Source organism: Coloeus monedula (assembly GCF_965178545.1).
Source record: "Coloeus monedula genome assembly, chromosome: 4".
Lineage (NCBI taxonomy): Eukaryota > Metazoa > Chordata > Aves > Passeriformes > Corvidae > Coloeus > Coloeus monedula.
Genome location: NC_138784.1, coordinates 50081298 through 50096929, shown reverse-complemented (window position 1 = coordinate 50096929; position 15632 = coordinate 50081298).

Here is a 15632-nt window from a genome sequence, read left to right as displayed (position 1 = left end):
TCCTTATATACTTTGTCAGACACCACTCTTATGAGTTGAAAACACTTTACAAAAGAAGACACTCATAACATATAAATAATCACTATGTGATTAATCTCAATTTTGAGGTTGTTCTCCTTTATGATTGACAAGGTTAGCACTTCCACCATCCCTCCTCTTTGTTCATATGCTGATTGGACTAATGACTTTGGCACAACATAGATTTTGTTTTTCTACTTTCTGCTTTAGATAGTAATTCACCTCTTCCTCCAACAATTAAGATTTATCTTGGAAAATTACTAAACTATACACTACATTGAACATAAGTCAAAACCATATTCCATTCAGTTTGCAGGCCCCAGAGGAAACTGCTAGCATGTGCATATTGCACCCTCCATAAATGAGTGCATGAATTATACATCAACGTTATACATCTCAATTCTTTTTAGATTATGAGTTGTTTATAGAGTACATTAAGATTATATAGAATTTAGCATGCAAAGTCACACAAAGCCTGTCTTGCTTAGTGTATAATAAAGGTACCAGATCACATCTTCAGAAAATATCACGATACCATTTACAAAAATAGAAACAATTGAAAGCTTCAAAAAGCAAAACACGAGGAGTTAACCTGCATATCAGAAAAGCTCCAAGGCCCTGCTGACAGACCATGAACAGTAAACAGCAGGCATAACTGTATCATCATAGGCCTTAAGTCTATGAGTGACTATCTAGTCTAGTCTACTAAAACATCTAAACCTCACATCTTTCTGTGGAAATCTGTGAAAGTTAGCAGTAGATGCGGATTCTCCAGCTGCATATTTTTTCTGATCACGAGTCGAAGCTAGCGTAAACATTCAAGGTTACACAGGCTACAATTTTGTGATCCTAAAATCAAAGATTTCAAGCAAGGGAGAATCCACCTTTCTGAAGAACTAATCCAAATGATCACCGTTTTCTTGGCATAGCATGAGAAGATCCATTTTCAGAATGTAAACAGCTATATTCCAAGAAGAAAATTTCAAGGACTTCAGAAAGAGCAAGAACATCAAAAAAAGGAATCCATGTTAGTAATGCTGGGCAAATGGGTAAAAGGATTATGAAGAGCTTTACCATGTACATATGTGAAAGAGCAATGGGTTGAGAAATTAACAATGATTCAGAAATAACTACAGTCATTTGATACAAAACAGAGTCGGGAAATCCAAGCATGTGGTAAGAGAAGATGAGACATTAATATAAGTAGACAAAAATTATAGGAAAACATGAGGACCTTCACATTTACATGAAGTGCTGGGAAAAGAGCATTTGACTGCATTTTCTGTATTTGGGGAGAGCAACCATTGAAAGGAGGAATCAGAAAATAAATCCTCCTCAAAAAAATGGATTTCAAAACTAATGTCAGATGGAAAAAGATGCTTTCAAACTATGATCCCCAAAAGTCTAGTCTTAATATTCATAAGAAAGACTGCCACTAATTTACCAGTACCATTAAAGTAAATGCATATACTGAACACTAGAGGTAGAAGTTTTAGAGATTAGAAATTACAAGAGCAAAGGCAAATCTTGAAAGAATTACAACTAGTTTGAATTAAGTGAATAGTTTTAATGGGGTTTTTTTATTAAAACAATTGTCATCCCAAAATTACAATTTTATTCCCAGTCAAAATGATACATTTAATGTGGAGTAAATCCAAACAATTTTAAATCTGATTTTTATGCTTGCCCCACAACAATATCCATTACTCACACAAGTCTGGTAAGTACCCTTCATTCAGATGAAGGAAGGAGTAATTAAATATTCCCATGTATGATGACACCTGAAACAGAAACTTCTGCCTAAGGTTAAAGTCAGTACTGTAAGCAGTTAAGCCAGTTTACTCAAAAGGCTTCTCTGATTTCTCAGTTGATTGCCAGGCAATGGGTAGAGGCATAGATGTTTTTAGCTATGCATTATTAGCAGTTGAGGGAAACTGAAACACTAAAAGCCACCTGGCAGACAGCACAAATTGTGTTCATTGGGAGCAAATGCAGGGCTTAGTGTTGTAGAGAACCAGTTGGAAGGTCATACTTGGCTACCGTAAGTTAAAAAGTTGCTTGTGGAAGTCTATTTGTATACTGTGTTAGGGGAATTAAGCTAACAGAGTTGGAAATAATTACCAAAGATTATCAAAATCTGCTAATTATTGAAGGACGCCAGAAGAGCTTTCAAATATCAGCAAACCATTTGTGCCAAAGGACACGGAATTACTATGAGGCCATTGTTCAGAAAAAATATCCGTATGAAAAGGCATAAAACCGAAGAAACAGAACCTTGCAGTCCTCATCTGAATGGCCTCCTAGGTCACAAGGCCCCCATCAAAATGTACAGTGAAGGGGGAGAAAGATGCATCTACATACATAGAAGATATTCATATGTTTATGCCTATATAGAACCCTTACTTCTGCCTTGGACCAGGCCTTTGGAAAAAGACAATTTGCATTAACAGTAGGCCTGGCTATGCAGCACCATTCAGATTTCTATGTCATTTTTTGTGCCATTCTTTCAAATCATAACACAGCAAGGAAAAAAAAAGAAACAAAGAGCCACAAACCACAGCATCTGTCATGTACAGAGTCCACCCTGTTTTTCACAATAAAAGTTGCATATGTGTTCATTCATCATGAAGTCCATGAGCTTTTATACATGAAGGCAGGCCTCAAGTTCCTCATCTGTCTAACCCAGAGAGTAATGAGATCAGACGTTATCCTGGATCAGTCTCCAGGAAAGTGCTGCCTCATCCCCCGACTTTTCTGTTGTGATAGTCAGATTCTTTGTACCTGAGTTGACAGCTGCTGTCTTAACCCAGATGCATACCATAAAATGTCCTTCAGGGCCTTATACAAGAGGAAGGTGACCTTGAACCTAATGTGTTTATTTAGTGGAGAGAAGTAAAACTGTGAAGGTAAGATAGGTCACATGCTCATGGAAATTTCTGTACTTGATGAGAGATATTTTTGACAGCACTGAAGAAGTCAGGAGAACAACCCCTCTGTCTGGGATTCAGCCATCAGCAGGGATGCACAGGCACCTCAAGGGCACAAAATACCACACAGCAGCAACATTCTTACTTTCTGCAAGCTCCCACTCATATCACCAGAAACAGATTTTTCATGATATTATCCCTGCCTTTGTTGTAGCTTGTGTGTACTAGAGGAAATGCTAGGAAAAGGATGGCAGTAGACCTTGAATGCATCTGACATAAATGTTACTTCACTTTATAAATAAGATATAAGAAAGCTTATGATTGATTATGTTCATAAATATTTGTTTCCTAAGGAACAATATCCTCCTCAAAAGCAGAAGTTAGTAATTGAAACTTCATTCAGCTTTTCAACTTTTTTCTTTTCTTACACAGAGACTTCTCACAAAAATAGAGTTTTTAATTCTCCCATTGGATATTTAATAAGAGATTATTATTGACTAGCTACTTAGGCCTAGAAGCAAAGATTTTTATTTCCAGTTATCATTTTTTTTCAGCTCTTCCTTTTGGAGTTTGGAGCAAAACTGGGTTACAAGAGCATGCAATTTAAAGACTGTATATGATTCTTGGCATTAGCCACATAACATCTACTTGTACACTGAAGCAGTATCAAAATGTACCTGGCATCGTGTTGGTATTTGGTATCCATGATGTTTTTATCTAGAGAAGATATATTAGAGACATAGCATCCAAGGATAGAAATCAGACTAGGTAAGGGTCTTCTAAAGCCATTGGACAAATACAGAGCTAAGGTTTTTGGGGGTGGTTTTCTGTCTCATGTTATACACAGATCCAGTATTTTTATGTGTTACATACTAAAACCACTGCAAACAGTGCAAACTCATGAAAGCCTGTGAAAACTTTGAAGCTGGTTGGAGTTAGTAGACGCATTCAGTCTGGCAGCTCCTAATAACATCATCAGCTGTTTGCCTGTTTTTAATCCATGATGTTAGATGTTAACATCTTACTACCCTAAGCAAATGGCTAATACTTCAAGCTAGCAAAAATATTGGTCTTTAGTATTCTACCCATCTACTAACACTTAGTTCTAGACCTGTGTTTTTAGGTAAAGCACATTTCATGACTGATATACTGATATCTCTATGCATGGCTATAGATTGAAAGAAATATGCTTTCTTCATTTACTCAGAAGTAGTATCTCACATGTTGTAAAATTATGGAAAAGAGTAACTTGTATTTTTAAGATATGCTGGCAGACAAGCTGATGTGGGGGAGTTTAGTGCCTACTACCATCCTGGTTTTGATGCATCTGTGACAATTTTCTGTGATGCAGAAAATACTTCACAGCCTAAAATGGTACCTAAAACCACTCTTGAAAGAGGCCAAATCACCAAATCTCATTTAGAATTAAATAGTGGGACAGTTATTTTCATTTCAGGGCATTCTCTTTGTTTTACATCAGCAACTGTCTCTCATGACTGAAATATCATAGGTTATTCCAGGATAAGGAACCAGAGTGTAGCCTCAGCTTTTTCTTTTTAGACTTAAATTCCTTTTTAATTCCATAGGAATGATTCCCCAAAACCTTAGGATTATTGTTAGCTGTCCAGGATTCCATCAAATTTCAAAAATATTTTTAGGCCTGGACACAGTATTCCCAAGCGTGAGTAAAGTTGCATGAAGCAAAATTATTTTCCTATCCTTAAAAGTCATATTCTATTTATATATCTGGTACAAAAGTAATTTTTTTGCAACTTCATCACATTGTGAACTCCTGTCTCATTTGCTCTCCATCACCCTCAGGACTTTCTCTGCATTTCTGCAACTTATGATTAGGGAACTGGCCTTAAGTAAAAATAACCAACTCAATCAGCCCTTACCCAGAATTTTGAGAGTTCAGAGAATCAAGCAGAATATTCCCCTACTCTTCCAACTCCATCTTCTCTAGTCACACTGCAAATAAGCACATTTACTCCCACCACACAGTAATCCTATTATAATTACTTCTCAGAAAGCCTTTGCTGTGGGTTGAGAGGAAATAGAGAAGAACACAAAAAAAAACTGAGCCAGAGGCTCCGGTCCTATCAGGGAAAGGTTAAGTGCTCCTTCAAGGCACAATGCCACAATCCTGCCATTCTTTATACCTCAGAGTAGAAATAAGAACTGCTGCTTTATTATCTTTTGCTCCAGCATCTTTTAATTAGTAACTCCTATCTGAAGCATTTTGTAACCATCTCTGGTTTCCCTCAAAGTGCCACACAGCTGGAAAATTCCTGCTTGGTGGCAAGTGGACTGCTTTCTTCTGTTTGGCAAGGGCACTACACTATCAAATTTGGAGTATCCTGAAGTTGTATTTTATATTGTATTTCTGCAATCAATACCATTAGAAACTTACACATAAAGCAGAGCAAGATGACATTCTTAGTTGATATGATTCTAAAAGTTGATGCTTCATGAAAATCAAGAAATTTAAAAAAAAACCACTTTACAACATGATTTACTTTTTACCAACAAGGTTAACTGCTGCAAATTTAGCCTCCTGGTTTGTAAGGCAGTCTCTCTGCTGCTGACTGCATTCCTACCAAGCAGCAAACTTGTGAAAAAGGAAGCACTACAGTCAGCTTGTTTCTACTCATGTTATACTGCACATGCTGATAAAGGCAAAGGGATGCTCATCCCTGGGTTTTTTCCAGACTTGGTTAGACAAAGCCATGGCTGACCTGATTTATTTCCAGGACAAGTTCTTCTTCAAGCAGGAGACAGGGTTGATGGCATCCACAGGTTCCTTCCAAACACTTCTGGGAATCTGGTCTGCCTGTGAAAGTGGTAGGAAAGTCAATTGTAACCCCGTGCTTTATAGATGTCAAATACTGAATATGGCAAGAGGAGAAAATGCATCTAAAAATAAAAACAGAGTCAAAGGATGCTTTGTTTTTCCTGACTCACAACAGCAACAGCAACAAGAGCCAGGAGCAGGCAGAAAATACAAAAGATCTTTTTCTCTCTGGCAGCTTGGGTGGGTGACTCACAGCAAGTAATGAACTGTTTGCATACTGCTCCTGTCAGCATTGAGCAAATTCGCCTTTGAGCCCTGACCTGAGCCATGTAACTGCAGACAGAAAGAGGGAGGTTGGCTTCTTCCTAGCAGTTTCATCAATAAGACATAATGCCAAGGACAGCTGAGGACAGCAATCAGTGAAACTCAGACTTTTGCAAAGCAGATAAAAACCAAGTGATGGGAAAGCAGGTTGAGAACATCCCAGCATTCTCATCTCCCACAGTTGCTCTGAATTGCATCATGCTGAGTCTCTCCCAAGACTTTTCTCCCCAGAACTCAGAGTGCCTTTGGATCCCATTACACCTACCTACTTCAAGTCAGAAAAAAAAATATGATGTGTGTTCTTGTACTTCTTTAGCAGCTAAGCTCCCCAGCAATATTGACAACTTTCGTTGTGACTTCTAACTTACAAGCCAAACCTAAAGATTGAACAAAGGCAGCGTTTGTTTGTGGGGAGCAGGAAACAGGATTTGAGTATGATTTTGTAATTAACTCATTTTTGTCCAGGTACTATATATTGTAATTGCACACAATCACTGGGGCACTGATGGAACATTTCACTGAGAGTGCCATGCATTTTCACAGTGCTTGTATACCCAGAGAAAGCTGCTCACATACACACTCTTCCAGAGCAATAGGAAGACAAGATCTTGCTGTAAAGATTTGGTTTTACATTTCCACCTGTGTTTTCAAGAACTGATGCACTTGTGCATGAGCTAAACTTGCTATTACATTTATTAGACGTACACAGTTTAATTTTATTTCATTAAACCTTCATCTGTGGGTGCTGGCTTTTAGTCCCCATAGCTCAGACACCACCATACCAGTGTCTTGCTTCTCCATGTAAATAGGATTTTTCATATATATGTAAAAGCAATGAGCAGTATGGCTGTGACATCTGCTCCAGTGCAGCTGTGGCTCCAGCTGATTTTCTTCCCTGGGGTAAATGAACAGCACAATACTTAGATTCTGGGAGGGGGGGAGATGGTGGGAGGGTGAGTTTAATGTAGACGGTATCTTCATAAACACGAATAATATCAGTCAATGGTTTTCAAACAAGTTTTTTCACAAGAAGTATAATTTAAGAAGCATTCCCAAAATTTCTCAAGCTTAAGAATGACAAACCTGGGTTTTCTAGTCTTAACTTACACAGGGTATTACTGCTTGCACACCAGGCAGAACAGGAGCATCTGATGCCTGCTTTGCACGGCTCAGCTCAAGGCTAAACACAGCCACCTCTGCATTGTGCAGGCTTTATGACTGGAAGGTTTCCCTAATGAATTCACCAACAGAAGGCCCAAAGTGACTGTTAATATTCAATGCAGGGCTGGTGGAAGCTTTGAGGTTCATACCCTGAAATGGATCCTTCTTTCCCACATTCTGGAAACAGCTCAGGAAGTGGCAGTGCACTTTCCTCTTTCCTGAGGACTTCCTCCTTTATGTTAAAGAATAAAATATTTTGAAAAGAGGTGCTTTTATTCCATTCTGAAACAGTCCTTCCTAAGAAGTCCCTCCCCTGCTTATGCTTCCTGACCCTCTATTCAAGTCTACTTCAGTTCAGTTTTAAGAACATCAAACTTAGAGCTGCACATGAAGTAGGATGACCTATGGATGCTGAGAAGAACACACATATCACAGGACCTCCTGTGACTGTGGTGGATTAGTCCTAGTGAACACAGTGTGTCCTTTCACCACTCCTGAAACAGCCTGCAGATGCCATTAGTGACCCAGCTGCCACCCAGGCATTTGTCCATTTGAAACTGTCCCTGACAGATAAGAAGCTACTGAAAAGCACTAATAAGAAATTAATTATTTTTAATTCCAAATGGGATAGATCAGAATCTATGACTTTAGCATGAAGGAGAATGAGTTCTGTGAACTTCCTACCAGAGGTTCTAAGGAAAGCTGCATGGTATCAGCAGTTGCCTCCTTTCTGGCAGCCAGTCTCTGCTCAAGGTCAGGTAAGGGCAAAATAAGCAAATACAAATGTAATTGTTTGAGGAAAAGAAGAGGCAAACCCAACAAGACTTGGAATTTTAACTGACATGAAAGGAGTTTATGTTTATCTTAAAGATGCAAATATTGGTAAATAATCATGTATGTTTTCATTTGAAAATAGAACCACTGATCTGTTTGCCCTTGCCATGTTGTCTAATTGAACACATATCTGGATGATTTGATTTAATAGTGTTCCTGGCATGTGATCTTTCCTCCTCTTGATTTCTATTTCTCAAATGTTTAGAGTATATTAGAAATCAGTTTGCAATTCTTTTTTCTGACTGTGGACCACTCTTACAGTATCTCTTTTTATTTTTAACACATTATGAGCTTTAGATAAATGTTCTATTCCTCTGTTTTCTGTTTTCTCTAAGTACTGTATTTATTTGGTTACTTTCCATATACGGGTAAGAAATCTACAGATTTTACTTACAGGAGATCTGCAAGTACTGTAATTCAGCTTCACCAGTATAAATCAAAAAAATCTTTGTGAAACTGCAGTCTCATAAGTATTACATTCACTTAGCCTATAAACTTAAAATCAATCTGGTGAAATCTAAAAAGACAGATATTTAATATAAGTTTTTTAATTTCTGCTTTTTTTCTGTGGTTCATTAGATCACTTTCAATCATGAACAAGGCATATTGCAACTTTTTAAAAAAAATAATACTTGGCTAAAGTTACCATTTCAAACTATGACTCTTCAAAAATGAAGTACTAGTTTTCAATTAAAATACCAAATTGGGAGACAGAAATTGTAGAGTATCAAGACCAAAAACCTGATTTATGACTCAGTTCTTCATTACCCTCCTTTACCTTAAGACTCAATTGGCAGACAGCAACTTTGTTCTCAACTATTTAAAGATGGATGGCCCAAAACTTGCAGTGTAGGTTAAGCCCCTTGGTTAATTTTGGAGGGTGTCCTGGGAATTACAGGATTTCTGTGGCACTTTAGCACTGGCACAAGTGCTCGTGTGCCAAAAATGGCTGATAAACAAGAGTCTTTGCTTCATCTCCACATTTAAACCAGGTGGCACAAGGAACCTGAGAACTTAAATAAATGATTCTCTGAGACAGTACATCTAACACCCCATACAATGCAAAGGGTCCTTTTTTTCTTAGCATGTAATTTGTGAACAAGTGACTACACAAAGCATGTGACTTGACAAGAAAAAAATTACTTAATGCTCTTGAGTCATAGAACATGATGGAACTAGACCCAATTCCCATCTTATTATTGTTAAAGAAATCTCTTTTCTTAAAAGTAATATTCTGATCCACACTAGCCTGAGGTATAGGTTCAACAGCCAATTTACCTACGGCTTGTGAGATGATGCATTTGTGTCGACGACTTATTTTCTTTGAGAATACAAAATTTTAAATATAGTCCTGCTCTTTGTTGGGAGATTCTGCAAAGTCTGAACCAGATGCAATCAGTGATGTCCTTTTGGCTTGGAAATAATCTCAATACTAAAGCAGGGAGTTGCACTTGTTCTAGGGCTGTAGGTTATCTAGAGTGCAGTTTGCCATAATCCTGCTACAGCTGTAAATATGTTTATTCACAGATCTGTCAGTTTTTCTAGACTGTGCATGACCTTCACTTACTGGGTCTTTGCCTTGTGCTTCCTTGCATTGGTGCCTAACTGTCAATAATCAACAGCACAGTGCTTCCCTTCCATGGTGGTAGGCTCCATGCTAGACAGAGCTGGGCAAGCTGCGTTTGCTCTGCCGCCTTAAGAGGAGCCAGGGAGGGCCCACAGTGGGATGACAGGGGGATCATCCTTCAGTGTGACCAAAACCATAGCATACTTCCTACACAACAAGAATTCTCCACACCATATGATCCTGAATATGGTGGAGTCTTGCACATTGGCCAACATGCCCATTTTGAGACTGGCAAGTTGCTCCTGTGGCACTCATGGCCACACTAAACCCAATTACAGGAGTGGTAAGAACAGTGTAAAATGCCAATAATTTGTATATAAGAGTGAAAAATTGGTTTGGTATTTTTTTTATCTGCTTACAAATCTCTTCTGATTGCAATCTCTTCTTATTTAAGGACTCAACTCTACAAGCATGTTTATAAATAAATTTACATTTACTTCTACCGACCTGAAATTACAAAACCATGCAAGAAACGGTGAAGGACATAAGTGAGAACATACTTCCTCTGAACACACTGACTACAATTCCTGCAGTCAGAATTGCAGCCTCTTCCAAAACTGTGAAGCTATTTTGCCTATTATCAATCAAGATTTACACACCAGATGCCAACATGTGATCTAATGGCCATTACTGCTTTTGTGTTTGGAAAAAGACCGATTACATTAGTCTGGAGGCAACTGTTTGTAAAACTGTTGTAAAAAGAGTATATGCAGAGGAATAATGATCAAAAGTCACTTACTAAGCATATTGACCCAAATCTTGCCACTGAGTTTAAGAGATTCAAATTTAGACCTGATAAGCACCTGCTGTCAGAAGTGGTAGCTGCTTATGTCAGTCATCTCCAAGACCCAGCAAGCACATGTGAGTTCAGCAATCTCCAGCAGCAAAAGAAGACTTCAGACCATAGTCATTTGCTTGTCACCTTCACTTAGGTGCCAGCTTCTTCAGGAAGAGGAGTCTCAGAAACATTTACAGATGACCTGGTAACTTGATATATCAGAACAGCAAGTATTATAGTCACTGAACATATATATCCCAGAGTGGAGACAATGTACAAGATAACTGGTTTAAAACAAAATTCCATTACAAATGTGACTCACTGAAGATTAGCTAAGTCTTTCGGAAGTCTCTTACCCCATACCAATAACACAGGCATTTTGGAAAGTCCCTCTCTTCACAGATTCAAAAACCTCACAAAGTAGGTCAGATTGCAAAAAGGAAATCCTAGCACTTCTATAGAAGTCTCAGCAACGGAGAGCTTTAAAAGCTCACCCTTGTGTTGGTATTTCTCTTATTCAGGATAAAAGAGGATATTATGCTGAAGTACCATTCAAAATAATAACAGGATCAACCTCTGTATTCCTTCTCAGCAGCCCAAAGATTACATGTTCCCATTACCTTTAGGGTGTGTTAGAAAAATTCCTAGTGTGTAATTTCCAGCTAAGCTTCTTCAGAAAGAAGTCTAGTTCCAGTCCTCCAAAGGCCTTAGGTAGTGCAACTTAAAGAACACCAAGTGTAGGAGATTCACAGGCAAAGGCAATTCACATCATGGAAACATTTATGCAGCGCTCTTAATTGCTCATGGCAGACCCATTCAATCCCCAGGAGCAAATGTTTCTTCCAGCAAAAGAAAATTGGCTAAGGTCCCATTCATGACCATCTGCATGAAAAACCTATTGCAAAACAAACAAGTCAGGTGTGAATTTGAAGTACAATAGCCATTTGTCTTGTTTCTCTTACCACTCTGTCTCCTGTAGGTTGCACTGGGGTGGCTACAGAAGCTGCTGTTCACAGCTGGACACTGCTGTCCCTCATTCAGAGGTTTCTCCCTCCATTATTCATGAATTAACGGCCGGGTCACCACAAATTACATACTAAAATTAAGGAAAAACTTCAGGCATAAATCATAACTAAGAATGCATATTTGTCCTAGGAAATCCTAGGCATCCTAAGCAACGTCAAGACCATAGAGTCAATGAGATTTGTAGGTAGCCTAAAAAAAATGTCCACAAGGATTCATAGGATGCCTTGTGCTAGATCTGAGAACAAGATGAAAATACAAGTGACCTCAGGAGTACTCACCAAACATGATTTAAATATAACTGGTGTCCATACCAAATACAATGCCTTTCACATTCCATCTCATTCGAGATGCTTCTTTCATAAATGGGCCTTCACAGGCCAATAGAATTCTATTTGTCCCACACAGGCAACTTCTTTTGAAATAGCTAATTGTGTAAAAATAATTACTCACATGTACATCCCTCCAACAACCATAAGGACAGATAGATCTTTTGATATATCTATTAGTCTTTAGACTTCAGTCTGAATGGTAAAACAGCTGGATGTAGCCTCCTACCAAAGGGATGTACAGTCTGCAATATTTTTAAACCATAAATTTCTTCCCACCTGTTCACACAGGAGTATTTAGAGAAAAAGAAAAAGAAAAAGAAAAAGAAAAAGAAAAAGAAAAAGAAAAAGAAAAAGAAAAAGAAAAAGAAGAAAAAAAGAAAAAAAAAGAAAAAGAAATGCAAAACCAAAAACAAGTTAATGAAAAGACTGGCTTCAATATTATTTTTAAAAGAGATTTTTGGTTATGCTTTTAGTTCTGGTTCAGGGACCTTTTAGGTAATGATGGATAAAATTCACCTTCATGAGTACAAATAGAACTTGAAAGGTAACAAGTTATTTCAGAAAATTGGCCACAATTACTTTTATGGATGCTTCAGAATTATTTCTATGTCTCCTAAGAAAAGGCTGTTTCTATTTATGTAGAAAAGCCTCCAGGAGACCATTCTACCTTCTGAAAAGGCAAGGATAGCAATACTTCATGTACCTGTCAGGCTGTGTGATAAGCCACAGGCTGCATTTTGCTGATCATGTTAGGCTCCAAAAGAGGCAGATACTACAACCTTATAATATGAAATTATGTTCCTGCTGAGAATATGTCCTGGTAGCTGACAGCCATTTCTCCTGGATTTAAAGGAGTCATTCAGCAAAAATCCACCTGTCATGTTTCAGCAAGCAAAAGCTGTCTCTGGTTCTTACAACCTTCTTACATTACATCCTGTGTTATAATTTTACCTGCTTTGTAGTATGTTGTCATTATGGCTTCCAGAATGATGCCTTCTCGTTGGTGACCAGTGTAGAAAAGTAAATATTTTGTAGCCAAAATATCTTTATTATTCCAGCATTCTTTATATCATCCCTCTGTAATGAAGTCATCAACATTTATAAGGAGTGTTTGCATTGGTTAGAAAACTTCTCTGACAAAGATGTGTTTAAACACATGCAATGTGTTTAAAAGAACGTGTAGAAATGGCAAATGTGAGCATTTCAGTACTGGATCCCCAGCAAAGTTTAGCCTCTTTTGAAAAACAGAACACATTTTCTGTAAAGACAAGGGATTCACTAAATAACTACAACTCAAGAAATTAAGAGTTACTGCCCCTGGAAGAGCTGAAAAAATATGTCAATGTGGTGCTTAGAGACATCATTTAGAGACTTGGGAGTGCTGGGTTAATAGTCGGACTCGATGAAATTAGAGGTATTTTCCAGTCTAAAGTTTTGCTAGGACTTAACAAGATGGGTAATGTCCAGGAACACCCTTGCACATAGAGAGAGGATATAGATTATTTTATTAGCCAGAAATCTGAAAGACTTCAAGTGTTAACTAAAATCTGAATACCAGTATGAAATGTGTGTCTCCATTAACTGCTACACTACCTTTCTGTTCTATTTCCTATCATTTTAAAAATAACAGTCTATCAGTGTATCCTCAAAATTTGAAATGGTTATTTAATTTTATCACAACTCTACCTATCTTTAAATAAGCACTTCAGAACTGCCTTCTTCTTCTGCAGTCTGTAGTATAAATCACACCTCAGGGCAGCTGCTATCAGATTACTCTAAAGCCATAGTAGTAGGAGACAAAATTTTGACAAAATCTAGTGTGGAGAATGCTCACTTCATGGTATTTGTGTCACAGTTGTTTTATTAGATGTTCTGGAGAAGTAAAAAGAAACCATTCTTCTAATAGATAATATTTATCTGTGGTGCTCATATGGGAAAATTCCTGCAAACCTATGTGTACTTCCAATTAAAATTTCTGAAACAGCATTAATATTCATGACTTAATTTTTCCTACCACCATTCTTTAGACTCCTTCAAAACAATGAAGAGAACACAGCCCTTTTAATTTTATTGATAACATCTTAGATACTACCATCACTGAGGCCAGACTTAACCAAACCTAACATGTGATCTGTGCACAAGCCAAATACTCTATGTGCAGGACAAGCTAGAGCTTTGGCATTCCTTGCTCTTCCTGAAGTATATCATACTGCCTGCAATATGTTGTCCTGAAGATAAAGCTCCGTTTGATGCTGTATGAATAGACTTTGTTGTTGTTCTCTCATCTGCTTAGCTGAAAATTGACTCGAACTTCAGTAGAGACCCAAATAAGCCACATGACAGCATTCAAGAGGCAGGAGAGATTAAAAGGAGTTGGGCAATCATTGGAACAGACAAGAACACTTGATTCATTCTAGAGATGTATCTCTTTTATAGGTCATATCTAATGATACCTAAAATATCTTCTCCCATGCCCTCCCAGGACTTAGGAGGGGAAAGAAGGAGGAAAGTGAAATGATACAAAATACCCTGATCTATCCACAGCCTCACAGAAATAGATTATTCCTCACAAATTTATTTATTTTCCCAACTCAAAAATTCACATACATCTTAGCCTTCCTCAGGGTAATTTTTAGCAAACACAACTCCAATCAGGTCATCTTAGTTTATGAGTCAGGCTACCATACCTGCAGTACAAGATTACAGGATACTGCAGTATTTCCCAAGTTGAAAATGACCTACTGTACAGCTACATTGCTGTTGAGAAGTACTGGAATTATACCTGAGCCATACAGGAAGACTGGAATTTTAGTCCCAAAAATTGAGAACATTTTTTGGACTATCAGGTTTCACAGATGCACAAATAATCAAACATAAAAGTTTCTCTACTAGTACCAAATTTTCTTGAAGTTACTGTGTCTGAATTGAATACTCAGCAAGTTTATGCCTAGCAGCTGACAGAAACATGAATCAGTGCTAAAACCACATACTATTTTGACTGACATTGGAAGAAAACCAGTTAGACCTGCTGGATGTTTTGACATCTCTTGCTAAATCAAAGTGATTTTACAAGGTAATCTTTTATGGCAGCAAGAAATCAGCTAAGAAGAAGCTCGATCTAGAAAGAGTAGCTAGTAGTCTTTGTTAAAGCTATCATGGTATTGACTCTGGTCATTGAATAATTCACACATTCCAAAAAACAGGGGAATGTGCACAGACTAAAATCTATTAATAAAAACCCCACAGATTTTTAAAGGAATTTAGGACTGATTTTCAAAAAAATGTTTATATTTAATGATCTTTGTTACTAGAGTATTAAGTATGTTTGTGATGCTGATGTTGCAAAGAAGTTGCAATGAATACAGCAATTATTGGAAAGTGCATTGTCTGCTCTCAGCATTAAAGGATTGTTTTACTTTCTACCCATGCACATAATGTCCAGGATAATTTAGGTATAAAGTACTTCACTGCTTTTCAGTAAATATTTCACTAGTTCCATGAAATTTAATTCCCACTTTACTATTACACAAGTGATAGTCTGAAGGGATTTACAAATTCTTAACTTTTCCCTCCTGTGTCAAAAGGAACAGCTCCTTTCCATGGACAGACATATGTGGTACCTGCTGGCCAGAATGGAGGTAGAGAATGTACTGTTTATCAGAAATTCTGGCTGCTGTTAAAACTATTCCTTCAAATTTGCAACACAAGCTAGCAAGTAAGAGACACAATTTCAATAAATAAAATCTTTTATCAGTATCTAATTCTCATGATCTTAAAGATACTAAATTAGATTCCACAATAAGACCCTATGTGG